Source organism: Octopus sinensis, unplaced genomic scaffold (assembly GCF_006345805.1).
Source record: "Octopus sinensis unplaced genomic scaffold, ASM634580v1 Contig20326, whole genome shotgun sequence".
Lineage (NCBI taxonomy): Eukaryota > Metazoa > Mollusca > Cephalopoda > Octopoda > Octopodidae > Octopus > Octopus sinensis.
The window spans coordinates 42,725-50,000 of record NW_021837038.1 but is presented as its reverse complement, the minus strand read 5'-3'; the positions used below and the strand labels follow the sequence as shown (position 1 = coordinate 50,000).

The following is a 7,276-nucleotide window of genomic DNA, read 5'->3' as shown; positions in this document are numbered from 1 at the left end:
TTCAGATTGGCTATGTCCAGCCCGGTATCACTCTTGATGGTGTCAAGCCAGCGAGTTCTTGGTCGGCCTCTTCCTCTCTTGCCACTGACTGATGTCCTTCTCCAGGGATTTTCTCCGCATAATATGACCAAAATATGCCAATCTATGCTTGGTGATCCTAGCTTCTAGTGACATTTTCGGCCTTATCTGCTTAAGAACTTCTTCATTGGTGAGCCTCGCTGTCCATGGAATCCGTAAAAGTCTTCTCCAACACCAAAGCTCGAATGCATTAATTCTTTTCTGGTCAGCTTTCTTTAGTGTCCATATATATATACACACATATATATACACATGTATATACACACATATATCTATCTATCTTTCTGTTCAGTCGAAGTCGACTCTTGGTTACTTGATGGATCAGTGTCCTCCAGTCAGTTCTATCCTGAGCCGCTTCTTTCAGATTGGCTATGTCCATTCCGGTATCACTCTTGATGGTGTCAAACCAGTGGGTTCTTGGTCGGCCCCTACCTCTCTTGCCACTGACCATTCCTATATATATATATATACACGTTATATTTAATATATACACGTTATATATTATATATCTATCTATCTATCTATCTATCTATCCGCTCAGTCGAAGTTGACTCTCAGTCACTCGTTGGATCAGTGTCCTCCAGTCAGTTCTATCCTGAGCCGCTTCTTTCAGATTGGCTATGTCCATTCCGGTATCACTCTTGATGGTGTCAAGCCAGCGGGTTCGTGGTCGGCCTCTTCCTCTCTTGCCACTGACCATTCCGGGCATGATGTCCTCCAAGGATTTTCTCTGCATAATATGACCAAAATATGTCAATCTATGCTTGTGTCATAGAAGCAAAGGACACGCTCAGATAGGTTGGTATCAAAAGGGTTGGGACAGACATGATGGAAAGTTCTTGAAACTAAGTCATAGGGTGAAAATATTTCTGGTGAAATACATTGCAATTAGTTTAATTAATTTTCAAAATGATGAAGAACTTAGTAAAATAACTTCGTTATTATTAAGCTGGTGTTCAGAACATGAAATTTTGATGGAAGATTTTAACTTAGATCATATAAAAATGCAAAGTTCATATCAAAGAAACAGGGGTGGTCATAGTCGGATTGGTATCAAAAGTGTTAATTTTATTGGTGATTTATAGCACCCGGAGATCACTGACAATTTTTGTTTCTGTAAAAATATAAAGCTTTCTACCATTGGCACAAGGCCTGAAATCTCATCTCATTGACCCTAATATTCAGCTGGTACTTAATTTATCGACCCCGAAAGTATGAAAGGCAAAGTCAACCTCAGCAAAATTTGAACTCAGAAAGTAACAGCAGACTGAATACTGCTAAGCATTTTGCCCAGCATGCTAACGATTCTGCTAGCCCTTTGCCTTAAATATAATGGTGCAGTTACTTTGGTGTTCCAGTGGTCCTGTCATCTCATCCAACACGTATGTATATACATATGTGTGAGTGCATGTTTATATATATATATATTATACATACATATATATGTATATGTTCTTCGAAATTGAACCAATCCTATGACTGGCACCCGGCAGTTGCCAGGACCGCTGGACTGACTCCTGTGCAGGTGCCAAGTGAAGAAACACCGTTTTTGACCCTGTGCTTGAGGAGATCCATTGAGTCAAGTACACCAACATCAAAATCAATGGAAACTGCAGTTGTGATCCCTGTGCCAGTGGCACGTAAAAAGCACCATCTGAATGTGGCTGATGCCAGCGCCGCCTAGACTGGCTTCTGTGCCGGTGGTACGTAAAAAGCACTATCCGAATCGTGGCCGATGCCAGCGCCACCTTGACTGGCTTCCTTGCCAGTGGCACGTAAAAAGCACCATCCGAATCGTGGCCGATGCCAGCGCCACCTTGACTGGCTTCCTTGCCAGTGGCACGTAAAAAGCACCATCCGAATCGTGGCCGATGCCAGCGCCACCTTGACTGGCTTCCTTGCCAGTGGCACGTAAAAAGCACCATCCGAATCGTGGCCGATGCCAGCACCACCTTGACTGGCTTCCGTGCCGGTGACACGTAAACAGCACCATCTGAATGTGGCCGATGCCAGCACCGCCTAGACTGGCTTCCGTGCCGGTGGCACGTAAAAAGCACCATCCAAATCGTGGCCGATGGCAGCGCCGCCTTGACCGGCTTCCGTGCCGGTGGCACGTAAAATGCACCAATCTGATCGTGGGCGTTGCCAGGCTCACCTGGCACCTGTGCAGGTGGCACGTAAAAAGCACCCACTACATTCACGGAGTGGTTGGCGTTAGAAAGGGGCATCCAGCTGTAGAAACACTGCCAGATCAGATTGGAGCCTGGGGCAGCCTTCTGGTTTCCCAAATCCCCGGTCGAACCGTCCAACCCATGCAAGCATGGAGAACGGACGTTAAACGATGATGATGATGATATTTATGTATGTATGTATATATACATATGTATATTTGTGTTTTTTTGTATGTATATATATATGCAATGCACTTCTTTCTGTTTTTGCCTCCCAAATTCTCACAAGGCTTTTATTGATCTGGGTCTTTAGTATAAACCCTTGTCCTCAATGGCAAGCAGTTTGACTTGAACTGAAACCAACTATCAGACAACAAAGCATTCTTCTTAATGATAGCAAAACAGTGAAGCTCCCTTCACATATATTGTCTGGATATAGGACTCAGGTGTAATTCATGCAGGTATGTATTCAATTATATGCAGAGAAGTGTCTATGCCACCATCTGCTGGCGTTTCTTACGTTGCTTATCTGAAGTCATTTAACTTTATCAGATGTGTCTAACCTGTTTTTATGTGACACTTCTGTCGGGAATTATCATTTTTAAATTCTGAAAAAAATATTGTTATATATTATGGCTGTATGGTTTAAGAATTGACCTTGTGTGAAGTGAAGTGTGTATGTGTGTGTGTATATGGTCGTGTGTTTCAGTCTTCATTTGTGTATATGTTTGTATGTGTGCTTGTCTGTTCATGTTACCTACATACCTATCCGTGTGTATGTCTATCTCGCTTTCTCTCTTTTACTTGTTTCAGTCATTTGACTGCAGCCATGCTGGAGCACCGCCTTCAGTCGAGCGACTCGACCCCGGGACTTGTTCTTTTTTGTAAGCCCAGTACTTATTCTATCGGTCTTTTTTGCCGAACTGCTAAGTGACAGGGACATAAACACACCAGCATCGGTTGTCAAGCAATACTAGGGGGACAAACACAGACACACAAACATACACGTACACATATATATATATACATATATACAACGGGCTTCTTTCAGTTTCCGTCTACCAAATCCACTCACAAGGCATTGGTCGGCCCGAGGCTACAGTAGAAGATACTTGCCCAAGGTGCCATGTAGTGGGACTGAACCCAGAACCATGTGGTTGGTTAGCAAGCTACTTACCACACAGCCACTCCTGCGTCTATGTTTACTTTCATATCTATTTACCTACATATATGTACATATACACACACACACACATACATACATTTATATCTGTATATAAATATAAACTGTGGGTATAGGGGTATTGGGGTATGATTATCTGCTCTGTGTATTTCCTGTTTAGTACTGGGGACGTTTCATTTATGAGGACGTACTCCTGTATTTGTTTGAGTGTTGGGTCCTTTGGGTGCTAGGATAAAATGCGGATGTCAAGTTGACTCAGGTTGCCTCCATGCTGGTCCTTCGCATGTTGGTGGAGTATGGAGGACTGTTTTTTGTCGTCATATAATCTTAAATGTTCATTTAGTCTTTCCGCAACGCTACTAGATGTCTCCCCTATGTATGTCATGTTCATGTCTTCACAAGCTCCTTCTATGCATACATCTTATGCTGTAGACTACATCTCTAGTTCTACAATTAATGTCAGGGTTAATCCTACATACCATGCAGTTATCATTGTCCTACATAGTTGGTGAATGTCGCCCAAGTACAAGTACAAGTAAGTACACTCATATTGATGATAATAATAATAGTAATAATAATAATAATAATAATAATAATAATAATTATAATAATTATAATAATAATAATAAGTACCAGGCAGTGGCTCTCGTGGCTTCTGATCACTAGGAATGATCAAGAAGGGAACTGAAAATTATATGAGAATGATCCCTGGCTTACCATCCCTGCAAGAAGTGCAAAAGATTGCCTTAACTGGTACATCACACGTATTGAGAAGAGCATTGTCAATGTGAGAACAATTACTACCCATGTATTTTAATTTAACTTTAAAAAAAAAAAAAAAGAACGAACTAGTGAGTTTAGTGTAATGACCTACCAATGTATACTATGAGTTTCTTTGCCCTGGGAGTCAGGAAGACACTCGGCAAGAAATGGAAGCAAATTTGAAAGAAGAAGAAAAAAAAAGATAACAATGATAATAATAATGCCCTGATGCAGTACCAGGCAGTGGCTCTCATGGCTTCTGATCTTAACTGATTGGAAGTGTTATCATGTACATTGTTTTGTCTTGGTATAAAAGATGGGCTACAGCAAATATTCTGCTCAATACCACAGATTTACTTGTCAGTTGTTTGACCTTAACCAGTTGAGCATGTCCCTTGGTGGCTGACGATATGCGCATCTCTGATCACGAGCAGAAGTAGTGGGGGAGCATCATAGCCATGTGTTGAAAGGAATTCTTTGGGGGTTTGGATAATTCACCTCTGGAAACATGGGTGGTTCTTTCAACATCCTTAAACAACCCTTATTCAGGGACCTTTTGAGCGGGATGGGCTACTCAACCTGAAGAAAATTCTAACTGGGCCCCACCTGCAAGGTCATGTGCTGTTTATCTTGATATGAGATCACCATGTCGCACACATATGGTTGTGATGCATGTGCCTAGTGTACCCTTATCAGACGGGTAGTCATGATGGGTATACTGGGCTTCGTATATTTTACCCCAGTGTCACTTTGATGGCATGCACTGCTCTCTCACTCAATAATAATGATAATAATAATAATAATAATAATAATACACACAAACATGGTTTAAGCAATGACATTAATAACCCCTCTATTAATATACCTTAAACAAATACACTTGGACTAACTCATCTTTAATAATAATATTAAATAATTAAATTATAACCCACAAATATGCAGAGTAATAACATTATCTAGTACTATCCCCAAGACTGAATCATAAATCTGTGTGTGCATATATATCTGTATGTATATGTATGTGTGTATGCATACATATACTTGTGTGTATATATATATATATATTTTTTTTTTTTTTTTGTACTTGTTTCAGTCATTTGACTGCGGCCATGCTGGAGCACCGCCTTTAGAGTGGTGAAAGAGTACAGCAGGGATCACCACCTCCTGCCGGAGCCTCGTGGAGCTTTTAGGTGTTTTCGCTCAATAAACACACACAACGCCCGGTCTGGGAATCGAAACCGCGATCCTCCGACCGCGAGTCCGCTGCCCTAACCACTAGGCCATTGCGCCTCCATATATTTTTATATATATATATATATATATAAAAAATAATAATAATAAAAGAATAAATAAAATAATAAAAAAAAATATATATATATATTTAAAATTTTTAAGTTTAATTTATTTATTTAAATAATTTTAAAAAATTTTAACTTTAATTTAAATATTTTAATTGGATTTTTATATTTTTTATATTTTTTAATTAATTTTATTTCTATGTATATTGGCTTATGATTTTCACTGTTTGATTTGCCTAATAGTGGTTTTATCTCTAATTTAATATAATATATATATATATATATATATATATATATATATCTATATATATATATATATATATATATATATATATATATATAAAACTTAGAAAACTTAGAAAGGTTTTGGCCAGTATTGGCCCAGGCCATGTCTAACTTAATAGCACCACCTGGCGAAGTCTTTCAATTCAGGATTTGGGCACCAAGGCCCATTCGAGCAGAGAGTTGTTTGCGGAGACATATCCGGGTGTAGGTGGTATGTCCGGGACTGTTTGAAGGAATTTGTCCAAAGACTTCTTGAATTTTGTGTGGTCAGTTTCTGTTTTGACGTGTCCTGGTGTAATGTTGAAGAGAGCAGGTCCAATTGAGGTGAAATAGTTGTGCCGTATTTTTAAATTAGAAAAAGACCACCTTTTATCAATTCAAAATAAATAATTAAATTACACCATCTAGAAAATTACATATAATAGAAAAGTTAAAATTAAAATAACAATAAAATGTAATTTAATTATTCATTTTGAATTGATAAAAGGTAGTCTTTTTCTAATTTTTTATATATATTATATTGTGTGAAATTTGATTTAGTATTCTAAATTGAATTTTTTTCGTTGTAAGTCTGGTTTTTATTCCCTCAAATAATAATTATATATATATATATATATATATATACGGAGTGGTTGGCGTTAGGAAGGGCATCCAGCCGTAGAAACACTGCCAGATCAGACTGGGCCTGATGCAGCCTTCTGGCTTCACAGACCCCAGTTGAACCGTCCAACCCATGCTAGCATGGATAGCGGACGCTAAATGATGATGATGATGATATATATATATATTTCTATTTCTTTACTACCCACAAGGGGCTAAACACAGAGGGAACAAACAAGGACAGACAGACGGATTAAGTCGATTATATCGACCCCAGTGCTTAACTGGTACTTAATTTATCGACCCCGAAAGGATGAAAGGCAAAGTCGACCTCGGCGGAATTTGAACTCAGAACGTAACAACAGACGAAATATCTCTAAGCATTTCGCCTGGCGTTCTAACATATCTGCCAGCTTGCCACCCTAAATAAATGTGTGTGTGTGTGTGTGTGTGTGTACATAGGAATAAAAGCATATATACACAACCAATTAATTATTAAATTAAATTAATTAATTGATTGATTCATTCATTAGCTAATTAGCTGATTAATTTAATATCTGATAAGTTTTCAATATCTTATTAAATTAAGATTAATAAAAGAGTTGTCTCCCTTTGACTATTAAAATAATATTATGGAAAAAAAAAATGGCTACGATAAAAATTAAAAATGGTGAAATATAAATATTCTACAATTAGGTGGTAACCCCCACTCAAATAAAACACTAAAATTGAAATTAGATAATTAAAATTAAATAACTAAATAGATGGATGGTCTAAAAAAATAAATGATTAGATGATTAATTGAATAACTCAACACTATTGCATAGGACACAGGTGGGATCTTTTCGGTTTGACCGGCAGTTTTTTAAAATAATTTCCACGTAACTAAACACTTTTAA

General features: G+C 38.2%; 1 protein-coding gene across 1 annotated transcript in view; it reads right to left on the bottom strand.

Annotated features, from left to right (window-relative positions):
- Positions 1 to 7,276, bottom strand: part of LOC115232312 (acyl-coenzyme A amino acid N-acyltransferase 1-like) — a 51,092-nt gene that overhangs the window by 11,720 nt on the left and 32,096 nt on the right. The window lies entirely within an intron of this gene.